The 13,746-nt window shown below is 36.1% G+C and overlaps 1 protein-coding gene across 6 annotated transcripts in view; it reads right to left on the reverse strand.

The window, feature by feature from the left end:
- The window catches only part of Akt3 (AKT serine/threonine kinase 3), a 235,279-nt gene that overhangs the window by 124,859 nt on the left and 96,674 nt on the right, over positions 1-13,746 (reverse strand). The window lies entirely within an intron of this gene.

A 13,746-nucleotide genomic window follows, 5' to 3' on the forward strand; every position in this document is an offset into this window, starting at 1 on the left:
TCTGGCATTTTGGAGTAATGTGATTACTAAATGATAGACTTTCAAAAGAGGTATAAATCTCAATCTCTGCAACTTGTGAATATTACCTTATTCTATAGAAGTGTCATCTCATTTTGCAAGAGAGGCAAGGAGGTTACAGACTTTTTTAAAACAGCTTTTCCTAGGTTATCCAGGTAGCCCCCACATAAATTTAAAATACACTTAGAATAACAGATTTGACAGAAGAGTATACATGACACATGAAGAAAGGGAGGAAGCACGTGACCATAGAAAGGATGGCAGAAGATTCAGTACAAACTAAAAAAAACAAAACAAAAACAAAAACCTTGATCTACTATAAATAATAATAAAGAACAGGTTTTCTCCGAAAGCTTTTGAAGGAAGAGTACCCTTGCTCATAACTGTTTTCCTCTATTGTGGTCGTCATGGTTCTGATAGAAATATCTGTTGTTATAAGGCATCATTGTAGTTGTTGTTTAATATACCCACCCTAAAAAATGAAAAAGTCTTTATATACACTATCATCAAAGACTTGTTTATTTAAAGATTCATTTATTTATTTCACGTATGTGAGTACACTGTAGCTGTCTTCACACACACCAGAAGAAGGCATCAGATCCCATTATAGATGGTTGTGAGCCACCATGTAGTCGCTGAGAATTAAACCCAGGACATCTGGAAGAGCAGTCAGTGCTCTTAACCACTGAGCCATCTCTCTAGCTCCCAAAGATTTGTTTATACATCAACCACAAAAATAAATCTAATGATTCACTATCATTTTAGCATGAGATACAGCTTACTCAGTCAATTTCTTATAAATGCAAACCAAAAAGTCAAACTATTTTTATAAGCAGTAGAGAATCCATTTGTGAACTGTAGGTTTGTAAGAAAATGTTTTCTTTTTTTTTTTTTCATTTTATTTACATTTAAGATGCCATCCTCTTTTCCCATTTCCCCTCCCTAGAAAACCCCTGTCCCATAACCCCCCCTTTCCTTTTTGCTTTTATACAATTTTTTTAAAATGTTAATCAAAGGATTTATAAGTTTGGTAATGCTCAATCAGAAGCGTAACCCAATACCCAACCTAGATATAAAGACTATCTTTGACTGGTGGAGACATGTGAACATCTGCCTCCATGCCCCCTCTCTCTTTCTCTCTCATCACCTAGCTTCTCCTCTCCTTCATCTTCTCTCCTTACTCCATCTCTTCCTCTCAGTACTCCTTCTCACTTAGCTCCTCCTACATATCACTCTTCCTGTTAAAGTAAAACTTTTCTCTCAAAATACAGTTAGAGCATACTTACTCCTAATTGTACCAGTGAGGTATAAGATAGTTCTAATACCCAGTCCATCATTTTGTTGACTAACCAGAACCTCTGTCATCTCTTCTAACTAAAACACTTACTTTTGATCCTGGCTTTTTTTTTTTTTTTTTTTTTTTTTTTTTTTTTTTTTTGGCTTTATAATGAATGTCAGCTGAAAACTATCTACTCAGATCTTTTCTCTCAAAGTAAATAGCCAGGATTGGCTATGAGACTATGGGTCTTCAACCCCGTCAGAAATCCAGAATGACTGAGTTAACTGAAGTTATAGGAAGCACTAAGCATAGCTTCTAAAACTTAGCCAATTTATAGAGACCTCTGAACACCTGAGAAGCCCCTATACTACCGAATGTTCGAGCATCAAATCTTCAGCCTTCTGTCCCAGAGTCATCTGACAGACCTTAGTGATGCAGGATTATTAAGGGCTGATTACTCTGTCTGATATAATTCTGCATGTGTGTCCTCTTCAGGACAGTAGTTAGTCTGTAGATGGAAAGAGGCAATTCTTGCCTAGTGGCTGTCACCACACAACTGGCATAACTCCAAGGATGCTCAATTTCTTCTTAGAATCCACAACAGGAAGCTGTCAGGAGCAGACAGGTCTCTAATCAGAATGGACATTTATATAAATTTTTGTAGCATCAATTCTATGGACTTCTGACGTTTTGAAAACCAACTATCCATGTAAGGTCACCTGGACTATTGTCTGTTCACTCCTCTTGGCTATTTCTAAATAAAATATGGTTAACCTCCTAACAATTAATTCAAAGCCATAAATTTGCTATAGTCCCTTAACTCATAGGTTAACCATCCCAAATCAGTTAAAAAGTTAAGGAAGGACTGGGTCTAGGCCTTGTATTCCTAAATGTGTTATACAAGCACAATGCCCATGAGAGTATCAATATTCATCTCACTTTTATATTAATAAGGAGCTCGTACCAATGAAAACCTTAAATTTGAAATCAAAGTAAATTTTGTACCATTTAAGAAATTATAACTTCATCTTGATAATAATTATACAGATTTCTACCAATAGGTTATGGCTGTGCAATAAGTCCTAACTAATCCTCCCTGTTCCAACAAAACCACTACCTTTCCCTAGAAAGACAGACCATTATTAACCACATTAGTCACCAAGCCCAGGGAATAGGGGCGCTGACTCTTCTGTAACTTCTTCAGGCTGATTACGGGCGTTGAGATATTAGAAGAGGGGTGAGGGGAAGAGTAAGTTGATAATCCTCTGATGCTGTGTCTTCACTGAATCCAGATGGAATTCCAGGACATCGGAGGTTTGGGCAGGTCTGCTCTGTATACTTGATGAGTAGATACACCAAGGCTGTGTATTCTAAGATACTGCCCGAGTTAGAGCGCCTGGGATCCCCGCTTCCTCTGGGTTCTTGAAGGTTGGGGGGCAGAGCTGCCACCCCAGATCTGCTCAGTGCCCTGGCCCAGACCGGAAGGAAGAAAATGTTTTCTTTTTAACAGTCCTGAGCGCTACTAGGTTATGATAATTCTACAGTTGGAGTCTTGACCAACTTGCTTTTTAATTAATAATTCATTTCCTATATTACAGCAAATAATCCCAATGGTTTTGAGGAGATTCCCACTATTACAAAAACAGGCACAAGTGATAATTTTGTTTTGGCTAAAGCCTAAAATTTTTCACAGCCTATTCAAATGGATTATACTGAGGGTAAAGTGATAGACATTTAACTCTGGGTCTCCTGAAGTTGTTCATCTAGTGTCAAGTTACATTGTTTAATGTCTTCATTTTAAATCAGTCTTCATATATAAGCTTTATCCCATTATTCATTAGTACTTCATTAAGAATAATTGTAGTTTTTAAAACTTTCTGATGAAGACACCAGAAAGTACCATAGTAAGAATTAGGGGCCTATATGTTTAGACCAAAACCAGATGAAATGTTCCAGCAGTCTCTGATCTGTATTTGATTGGATATATCCACATCTATTCAGATATCTAACTAGACAATATGCTTAAACATAACTCAGGCTTCTGCTCTTAAAGGTGAATTGGGGTGCTAAATATCCATTTTGTCTTAAGGTTAGGTTTTATGGAAGAAACTTTATAAAAAAAAGAGATAAAGTTAGAAGCAAGGTGAAAGATAAGCCAGTGGAAAACACTACATTCAAACTCATAAACTAGAGACCTACCCACAATGTTTCATGCTAACATGGACTAGGCTAACAATATATATTAAAAACAACTAGGTAAAATAAATTTGGCCTTATTAAAATAGATGCGACCCAGTTCAACTGATTTGATATAATTACAGCACTAATTTTCACAAATCTCATAAATCAATCATTTAGAATTCAATTATAAAAATCGTATTAAAAATATGCTCCTTGTAACATGGGATAGGACATGAGATTAGATTCCTATTATTCCAAAGAAAATTAAAGACCCTAATTTGTAACAGTAAATAAACTTAAATTATTAAAATATAAGCATGATATTACTGTTTAAATTACCAGTGGTGACTCCTACTTGATGTGTTACAGAATTAAAAAGCTAACCAAACTTCACAAACTAGGCTTGAGGGTTTTTTTTGGACTTTTTTATACTCGACTTCTTAATTCCCTCAGTGGCCAGGCATGGTGGCACACATCTCACATCTGCAATTCACACTCTCAAGGCTGAGGCAGGGTTGTGTGTCTGATGCCATCCTGAGTTAAATTACACTGTAATGTGATGGCTTGGGGCCTCTCTGAGACACACAGTTTATATATGAACCATGATTATGGCACTGCTTAACTAAAAGAACTTACCCTCATCCACATCTCAACTAGAAAATGAGAATTATCATAGTACCTACACAAATTATTTACGGACATAATATAGCAGCTCTTAAAATTCTGTTTGGCAGTCATTAGGCACTAGATTTTGTTATTAAATGGAACCATTGCTAATTAATACAATTTATAATCAGCCTTGTACTTATCCGGAAATATTCATATAATTAGAAAACAATAGATGTGTATCATAAATCAAAAACAGTCTTTTAAGCAGGAAAGGTCTACAAAACTTTTCTTTTTAAATATTTGTTTTTTTATTATTTTAATACATATGTGGAGAGGGCATGTGCATAGTTAGTGCAGGTACCTACAGGGTCTAGAAGAGGGTTTGGGTTCCCTGGAGCTAGAAATAGAAGATTGTGAACAGCATGACATGGGTGCTGGAAACCAAACTTGAGTCCTCTAAAGACCAGTGCATGCTTTTCAACACAGAGTAGTTCTCACCAGCCTGGAAATAGTTTTGTTTTGTTTTGTTTTGTTTTTTGAGTAAAAAAATGGAAAAACTATGCAATATATAAACACAGCATTAGTTCATATCATATTTTTTAAGACAAAGATAAAGGAATAGAAAAGTAAAGCAAAGTCTCAGAGCTTTTAGAATTTCTTTTCCTTTATGCATGTGATTTCCTTGTACTGTCCAAGTTCATCCTGAACTAAGCTCAAGCAATCCTCTAGGCCTTAGCCTCCCAAGCACTAGTCACCTCCCTCCTAGTTTTATGAACAATTTTTATGAATTTAAGAATTTCGAGAAGCTGAGGAGATGGCTTAGCAGGCAAAAGCACTTGTTTTGCAAGCCTGACTATCAGAGTTAGATCCTTAGAACCCTCAAAAATGCCAGGCTGCGATCCCAGTATGGAAAAGGCAAAGACAGGAGATCCCTGGAATGATAGAGCTAAAGTAGTAGACTGTGCAGGCCCTGGTTCAAGTGAGAAATCCTAACTCAGTATATAAGGTGGAGAGTAATACATGAAGACACCTTAGCCTTCACACTCATGTGCACACAAATATATGTTCACCTGCATACATGTGTGCCCATTCGGATACTTGTGCATGCACACATGCATGTGCACACAATTCTAGTAAATGCCTTTAGACACTAAGAAAAAAACGAACACATTTCATAAAACATAAATATTTCAACAAACTATCTCCAGCAGAACTCTAAAAGAAAAGTCTTCATGGACATTATTTTTTAACCTTAGACCAAAAGAAGAAAAATTAATGACACCATCTGCATAAAAATCTATTTAACTTCATGATTCATATTACAGTAAACATTTAGTTGATTATTTATTGACAAACACAAACTAAATTTAAACACATGAAATTCTTAAAAGAATAAGCAAACATTTTTCCATCACTGGATTTCATAAGCAAATATAATCCCCACAAATAAAAAAATACTTTGTAATGCAACAATATCTGATATAGCTTAACTATCTTAAAACCAAACATTATATTAAAAAGTACATGATAATAAATATAGCACAACATCTGCAGTGTTTAAACGTGCCTGTTGTAGTTTCACATAAAAGCATCAAATAAGCTATATATGGAAGCCTGTTCAGGTCTCTCTGAGAGAAGAAACATGCTGATCACAGAAATTATCATTATTGTTTTATAGATATTTTAAAAATAATCTATTTAGTAATTTTATTTCATGTTCTTCAAAGCATAGTAAAGTTTTATACTACTTTTTAAATGTACAAGATCTATATGAAATAACTTAAAAGTAAAAATGATGTTTGCATATTGCCCTTATTAAAATATATTAGTCTTTTAAAATTTTTATTTTTAGTTGGATATTTTATTTATTAACAATACAGATGTCATCCCCTTTCCCTTCCCTACAACCCCCATCCTATGCCCCTGCTTCCTTTATGCTTTTATACCATTTTGATTACGTGCATGTAATAAAGTCAGTTCTAGCTTGAGGGTCTAGCAATACAATAGATGTAAACAGTCGAGGAACAAACAAGACAATAAACACAAATAGTCAAAGCAAAAGCAGAACATTAAACCCAGTTACGTGAACATGCCTGTGATCACTGTTTCTAAAGGCTTAACAGGATAACTAAAGTATCTGGCCTACGTCCCTGTCCTAGGCAAAAGTCATTTTCATGTCGGAAGCCTACATCCTTGATCTAGCCTAAAATTTAGAATCCTGTCTGAAATTACTTCTTTTTTCTGGCCTCATATTTAGATTCCTGCCTGAGATTACTTTTTTGTTGTAGCCTACGATTTAGACTCCTACCAGAAATGACTTCATTGTTCTAGTCTGTCAGATTACTGCTTGAAGCCTACTTCCTTATCCTTGGCCAATGTCATATACCTGCCAAGTAGCCCCTTTCCTTATCTTTGACTGATGTCAGCTTCTTGCCAAGCAGCCCCAAAGGCTTTCCACCTCTCCCCATCTTTTATTCCGTTAGTAAGACTGAGCCTGTCTTAGGTCGTTCTGACAAGAATGCCTTCTTACCCGTCATGAAATATGCATTATCAAAAGCAAGGCAGCTTGTCCCATCTGGAATATAGTCAAGCAAAGGTGGGTCAGGAACATATGTCCAATACAGCTCCCCAGTCACCCTTGTCAGGGCACTCAGCAAGCTCACAGGTTGGGATCATTCTTTGTCTCGGCAACAGTATATCTCACCAATCTTTTTAAAGTTCCATGGGCCTCTTTCACAATGCCTTGTCCTTGAAGATTATACTAAATCTGTGTAATAAAATATTGACAAAAAGTCTCTACTGCTCAACTACAATTGCCAGACACATTATCTGTGTTTTTTTTAAATTGAATATTTTATTTATTTACCTTTCAATTTTATCTCCTCTCCCATCCCCCCAAAACCCATTACCCCGTCCCCCCCCCCTGATTTCTATGAGAATGTGCTCCCACCATTCTCCCATTCCTGCTTCCCTGCTCTCGAATTCCCCAACACTAGAAAATCCAAACTTTCAGGCACCAAGGCATTTCACTTCCACTGATGTCAGGCAAACCCACACTCAACTACCTATACAGGTGGAGCCACGAGTCCCTCCCTTTGTGTTCTCGGGCTGGAGATTTTAGAGTGGCTACACCAGCTTGTTTCTTAGGGCCATTTGCTTGAAATTTGTTTTCCAGCCTTTTACTCTAAGGTAGTGTCTGTCTTTGTCACTGAGGTGGGTTTCCTGTATACAGCAAAATGCTGGGTCCTATTTACTTATCCAGTCCATTAGCCTATGTCTTTTAACTGGGAAATTGGGTCCATTGATGTTAAGAGATATTAAGGAAGTGATTGTTGTTTCCTGTTTTTTTTTGTTTTTTTTTTTTTGTTTTTGTTTTTTTTTTTATTAGAGGTGGAATTATCTTTCTGTGGCTATCTTATTTTGGATTTGTTGGAAGGGGATTACTTTCTTGCTCTTTCTAGGGTATAATTTTTGTCCTTGTATTGGAGCTTTCCCACTATTATCCTTTGTAATGCTGGGTTTGTGGAAAAATATTGTGTAAGTCTGGTTTTGTCATGAAATATCTTGGTTTCTCTATCTATGATAATTGAGAATTTTGCTGGATATAGTAGCCTGGGCTGGCATTTTTGTTCTCTTAGGGTCTGTATGACATCTGTCCAGCATCTTCTAGCTTTTATAGTATCTGGTGAGAAGTCTGGTGTAATTCTGATAGGTCTACCATTATATGTTACTTGGCCTTTTTCCCTTACTGAATTTAATATTCTTTCTTTGTTTTGTGCATTTGGTGTTTTGATTATTATGTGATGGGAGGTATTTCTTTTCTGGTCTAGTCTATTTGGCGTTCTGTAGGCTTCTTGTATGTTTATGGGCATCTTGTTCTTTAGGTTAGGAAAGTTTTCTTCTATAATTTTATTGAAGATATTTATTGGCCCTTTAAGTTGGGAATCTTTACTCTCTTCTATACCTATTACCCTTAGATTTGGTCTTCTCCTTGTGTCCTGGATTTCCTGGATATTTTGTGTTAAGAACTTTTTGCATTTTGTGTTTTCTTTGACAGTTGTGTCAATATTTTCTATGGTATCTTCTGCACCTGAGATTCTCTCTTCTATCTCTTGTATTCTGTTGATGATGCTTGTGTCTATGACTCCTGATTTCTTTCCTACGTTTTCTATCTCCAAGGTAGTCTCCCTTTGTGATTTCTTTATTGTTTCTACTTCCATTTTTATGTCCTGGATTGTTTTGTTCAATTCCTTTACCTGTTTGGTTCTGTTCTTTTGTAATTCTTTAAGGGATTTTTTGTGCTTCTTCTTTAAGGGCTTCTACTTGTTTATCTGTGTTCTATTCAAATTCTTTGAGAGTGTTATTTATGTCCTTCTTGAAGTCCTCTATCATCATCATTAGAAGTGATTTTAAATCTGAATCTTGCTTTCCTAGTGATATGGGGAATTCAGGACTTTCTAGTGTGGGAGAACTAGGTTCTAATGATGCCAAGTACCCTGGGTTGCTGATGCTTATGTTCTTGTGCTTGCCTTTCTCCATCTGGATCTCCTTAGTGCTACCTGCCCTGTCTCTGACTGGTGCCTGTCTTTCCTATTATCTTGGTTGTGTCAGAACTGTGTGGGGTGGGTGTTGCTACTGGGATTAGAGCTGGGGCCAAAGATCTGCTCAGTGCTTGGGTGCAGACCAGAAGGAGCCAGTGCTCCAGGCCAGGAGTGAATTCCTGGGTCCCAGTGGGTCCCAGTTACTCCCTGTTTGGGGCAGGTGTTGCTGTCTCCTCACCTAAGATACTGTCTGGGTTAGAGCTCCTGGGAGGCCCGCTTCTCTGGGTTCTGTGAGATTGGGTGCAGAGCTGCAACCTGGGATCTGCTTGGTGCTTGGGCCCGATTATTACTTAAATCTAAAGAATATCGTTTATAACTCAGAGATTAGTAAATTATTCCATTAAGAGTGATGCTTAGTAAGGTATTCTCATGTTTATTCCACATGTTTAATAAAAGATAAAGATAATCCAAAAGAAATTAAAAAGGTTTTGGTTGTTATTATTTTAATATATGGCTTAAAACTTTAATAAACTTATCTCCATATAAGAATATATATGTTTGCATTGTGACATCCATGTAAGTGCATGCACACTCATACATATGTATAATTTAGTTTTTATAGTTTTTGCACATTTTAACATTTGGATTGTCACTTTTTTTTCACTGAGTCACTCAAATACATTATTTCTTTACCCTTCAGTAAAATAAACATGCTAAATTCTTTTGTGATCTCTACCAGTGTCCCTGAACAACTGTCATCAAATGGCTCTAAATATGTGTTAGTCTGAATAAACTAAAAAACAAAATAAAACAAAACAAAAAATTGATTTCTCTACAAAACACCCCAATGACAATATAGACTCCAGGTCACTCATTCTAAATAATCAATCAATAACACACATCAAAGAGTATGTCTTGAAAACACATTTTTAGAATTTAGGATAAAGATGTATAATAGATTGAATCAGTAAAAAAATATGTAGTGTTGTCAGGCTGGAGTGATGGTTCAGTGGTTAAGAGTACGGACTGCTCTTCCAGAGAAACCCAGGTTCAGATCCCAACACCTGTATAGTACCTTACAGCTATCCTTAACTCCAGTTTCAAAGATTTAATGCCCTTTTGACCTCTGTACTTGTGACAGACAAACATACATGCAGATCAAAAACACAGAAAATAAAAATAATACCTTTACATTTTTTAAATAATTTAGTGTTGAAATACATACAAGTACCTAAAATGTAAATATGTAAAAATGGATTATGCAGGTATAGTCCAACCCTCATAAAATATTAAGTCTTGTCATGAAGTAGAAGTTTCTGGATATTTCAAGTAATACAGACTCACATGGCATTTTGCTGATATAGTCTCACACAGTGAGGTCTACTCATGTGCTTTATTGCTGAGGCAAGATCCACGGAAGGACATGTGATGTTTGGAGAAAGTATAAATAGGACACAACAGACACAATGCGGCAGAGACCTGGCAGTTTCTGTTAGATCGTGCCACCATTGCTGATTCATGTTTGCTATCCTGACATTACTGAACTGGACTGTTGGTGTCCTGACTAAGAGACTGAAATCACTCCAAGGAACTACTTCTAAATAGGTCCACATCCCCTTGTCCTATTTATTATCTTTTCTCCCCTACCTTTGGACAGTGGGTTAGAAGGTGGGTGGGTAGAAAGCAAAGCATTTGAGAATCCTTATTAAAAGTAAGTTTTAAGAAATCTAAGCCTACATAGTAAAACGTGTTAGGAATGAAATACAGAATCTAGAGAGGTCAGAAAAGTGTAAGGTTCTATAAAGCTGAACCCTGGCACACATGTGCAGTCCCAGATGGTCAGGAGGCTGAAGAAAGAGGACCCCTTGAATCCAGAACCTTGAAATCAACCTGGACATAATAGTTTAGAATACAGACATACCCAAATTTAAGTTTTCTTTTAAAAAAAGTATTTACTCCCTTCTGATAAAGAAAGGTTATATCATTTTCCTTCACTGATTCCTTCCAATAAGTTCTTACTTTCTCCTTTAACTAATCAGTGCTAAACTATGGTATCTATGCAGTGTCTTTAAACACATTGAGTAATAGCAACATCTTGACTCTCTGATATTTCCAAATATCTATACATATGCCTAGAGAAAAGGGTAGTTGATACTATTTGTTGTCTGTAACAAAGTCAGTAAGTACACCATCTTCCAACATTTTAACATTCTGTTGCTGCTAAGCAGATTCTAAAATGAGGAGGGACTGCCTGCTCTCCTCTTTAAGAGGTTGGTCTACTCCTGGACTGGACAATATTACCACTGCAACTGGTGACATAGAAGTTGTTTACAATTTTGGTAAACCTGCATTGTACTTTCAAGACGTCTTAAAAGCTTTCCAGATGTACCCACAGTTCTCTGCTTTTCCATATGTTCATCATGATTATTTTCAGAAATATATTATAATCAAGAAATTCTCCTTCCACTGGATAATGCATGAACTTGTCATTTTTATATTAAATATAGTTTTCATGTCTACTCCCTAAGGAAGGTAAAAATACATGTTTTGCTTTGCAGCTGAAACAATTTTTAAAAATCTACACATCAAATAGTATAAAGTAGTGTTTCTAATCCTGTGGGTTGTGACCCTTTGGTGTGAAGATGAACAACCCTTACACATGGGTCTCCTAAGACCATCAGAAAATGCAGATGTTTATATTATTATTTATAACAGTAACAAAATTATGGTTATAACATAGCAGTAAAAATAATTTTCTGGTTGTGGGTCACCACAATATGCAGAACTATAGTAAAGGCTGCATTATTGGAATGCTGAAAGCCACTGCTGTAAGATGTCAGAAGATCAATTTTAATTTCTTTAAGTAAGTGCTTTTATCTGCATTTTATTTAAAATGTTCCATAATCCTAACAATTACCAAATCACCTGTAAGCATTCTGGCATTTGTTTAATGATACTCAGCAACCTGGTTAATTAAAACCTGACACCTATGGATGTCAGGCAACTTTACACCAAGAAATAATACATTTAATCATTCTTTTACACAAACATCCTAAGAGGATTATAGTATCAAATTTTACTGAGAAAATCAAAAAAAGTGGAGAACACTCAATGCTGCACATAATCTAGCCAACAGAAAATAGCATCCTGGCAATTTAATGAAGAATAAACCATGAGATTAGTTTCCATAGAAGAATATATGTTGTGGAGAATTACTCAATCTGTATTAAGCTTCCTGCTGGGTTAAATGTGAGCTAAATTATTATTTTCCTTTCACTTACGCCCTTGTACATTGTGAAAACAGAGCTTTCTTTTTCTACATCATTGCAAAAACCCTCCATTTCTACACCATACCTCATTTAATATGAAGTCATTTCTACACTATTTTAATAATGTGGAAATGTTAAAAGTACTGCAAATGCAGAGGGAAGCAGATCTGTGTGAGTTTGAGGCCACCCTGGACTACATAGTGAGTTGCAAGACAGGCAGGGCTATGAAGAAAGACCTTACCTCAAAACAACACAATAAAACAAAATCTGCAAAGAAATTGACTTATTTAAACATATAGTTTCATTAGAAAAAATCCATAGTGTAAACATTTTCTATTTTTAGCACATTATACTCGATATATATTTAAATCTAAGTAGTATCTTATATAAGATTTTAGTAAAAAGCCTTAATAAAATCAAATATGGAAACAATGTAACATAATACAAACCTGTTCACCATGTCTATTTAACACCTAGAACAGATCAGGCTAAGAAATAACTATTAATTAAATAAGTACACAACTTATCACTATTTGGCCACACTCATAGCAGAAAAACTTAGGACATCTCAGTATAAAACAAACCTGGGATCACTCCATACTGCCTTTTTGGTCTCTATTGTACAAGTACGACACAACTGTAGAGCTCACTAATCAGGAGGCCTGTGCTGGGGGTCAGGGGAGACAGGGTGGAATGTCAAGTAGTTCAACCCACTGTCATTTCACATCTGCTTATAAAACTAGTGGGAAGAATAGCACTTTATCTTATACCTTTGCCTAAACATCTCTCCAATGATCAACTTCTAGTTGTGAGACCCTGTAAAGAACATATCGTCAAACCCATGACATCTATCATTTTAAGGGTAAATTCATGCCCTTCAAAATTCTTGTTCTCCTTAAACAATAATCTAAGATGTTCATTGCCATCAGGTTACAAGAAAACCTGACTTTGCTTAAAAATCCTCAGCTAAGCCCTGTGTTCAGGTTTCACCCCAAAGGATCCTGTCAAATGAGGGGCAAGCATTATAATATCCTCACTGCAGAAACAGCCACCAGGAAACTGAGCCATAGAGGAAAGCCAGTAGAGGACACAGATGACACTTGAATAGACAGCTACACACAAAAAAAACATGGTTTTATCATCCTGCTCACAGTGGTTGTGAACCCAACTGTCTGGATTCAAATGACAGTTATGCCACTTATTACACCAAGTGTGGTAGTGACAAAGTGGGCCTATCACTTTTTTCATGCCATGGCTCCCTCGCCTGTAAAATGGAAACACCAGTAATAGAAAAATATATTAATATTTATAACACACAAAAAAACATCTGCTCACAGTAAGAATTATATAGTTGTTTGCTAATAAACTAAAATGTCTTATGGTATAAAAAAGAAAACCAATGCAAAAGACTTAGGAGAGGGAAGAATATAAAGATACATGATAGTCATGTCTTAAATTCTTTTTTTAAAGGCAAACAGAAGAAATTTAGGGACTAGGATTATAGTTAATAAAGTCTATGCCACAGAAGCATGAAGACTTAAGTTCAATCCCCAAAGCCGGGCATGCTGTTCATGAGGGTGTTCCCAGCACCTGGGAAGCAGATCCCTGGGGCTCATAGGCCAGCCAGTCTAGCTGATCATGCGAGCTCCCAACGAGTTACCTCTACCTCAAAAATTAAAAAGATGGAGAGTGAAGGACAAAGACACCTGACATCAACCTCTGGCCTCCTCATATTCACGCAACACCATACATGAAACAACTTCAATTTCATTATTTACTGAACTTGGTCCTGTTTTTATCCACATTTTTCATTTACAATGATCTTGATTTAAAAAAATAATAGGTGCTA

This window comes from Arvicanthis niloticus, chromosome 16, assembly GCF_011762505.2.
Source record: "Arvicanthis niloticus isolate mArvNil1 chromosome 16, mArvNil1.pat.X, whole genome shotgun sequence".
In the NCBI taxonomy this organism is placed as follows: domain Eukaryota; kingdom Metazoa; phylum Chordata; class Mammalia; order Rodentia; family Muridae; genus Arvicanthis; species Arvicanthis niloticus.